This window comes from Lipotes vexillifer, unplaced genomic scaffold (genome assembly GCF_000442215.2).
Source record: "Lipotes vexillifer unplaced genomic scaffold, Lipotes_vexillifer_v1.1 scaffold295, whole genome shotgun sequence".
NCBI classification, from domain to species: Eukaryota; Metazoa; Chordata; class Mammalia; order Artiodactyla; family Lipotidae; genus Lipotes; species Lipotes vexillifer.
In genome coordinates this window covers 105,150-106,018 of record NW_006773247.1, presented here as the reverse complement: position 1 = coordinate 106,018, position 869 = coordinate 105,150, and positions in this window count along the sequence as shown.

Below are 869 nucleotides of genomic sequence, written 5' to 3'. Positions count from 1 at the left end.
TCGCCTCAACTTGATTTATTTTATTTTATTTCTTTTAAAAAATAACATAATATATGTATACTGCATGCTTGCTTTTATGTTTTCATGGACAGACCCTCTCTAATTTTTAGATGTCTTTGTTACATTTAGAGTATAACGTCCTCAAGGGCAAGAACTGTTTATTCTTCTCTTTTTGACACCATGTGCCACATCTTGTGTTTCACAAGTGTGAACACAGAAAAGAAGTTTACGAAAAGCGTGAGATTGTAGTTGGGGCCTGTGTTCTCTTGATGCTGTGGCAAATTGTTCTTTTGGAGCTTTTATACTTTTGCTTCAGGTAGTAAATGAAATCAGGAAAATAATTCCTTGAAAACATCTTTTGGTGCTTTGAAATAAATTTGAAAAATATCAGAAACATCCCAAACTATACAAAAAATCCAAATACATTTGTAGGCAAGAACATTTTAAAAAATGTGCCAATGCCTTCATTCACCTAGAAGGGACCCTGAAAAAGCATTTAACCACTGTAATTCGGTTCCATTTGTTTTTATAATTTGTAATACAGTGTAAAACATTGAAGTCTGGGACCTTTTGAAAAACTGATTTTTAATATGTTGTTGAAATCTAAGCATGTTTAGTTTTGTTATACAATTAGTGTTGTTGATTTTTTTCTAGAAATACAGAAACTACTAAACACCTAAATGACTACATATGTTGATAAATTTGGGGATTAAATTTGAGCTGTGTGTTTTCAGAACTATTGTCAGTAGTAGGTATGTCCAAATATTCTTTCCAGAAATTTCACTGATAAACCTTTATTTAGTAAGCATAGCATGGAGATGCGTATTTACCTCATTACTAGTTAATATTGGTAAACTATTTTAAGATAA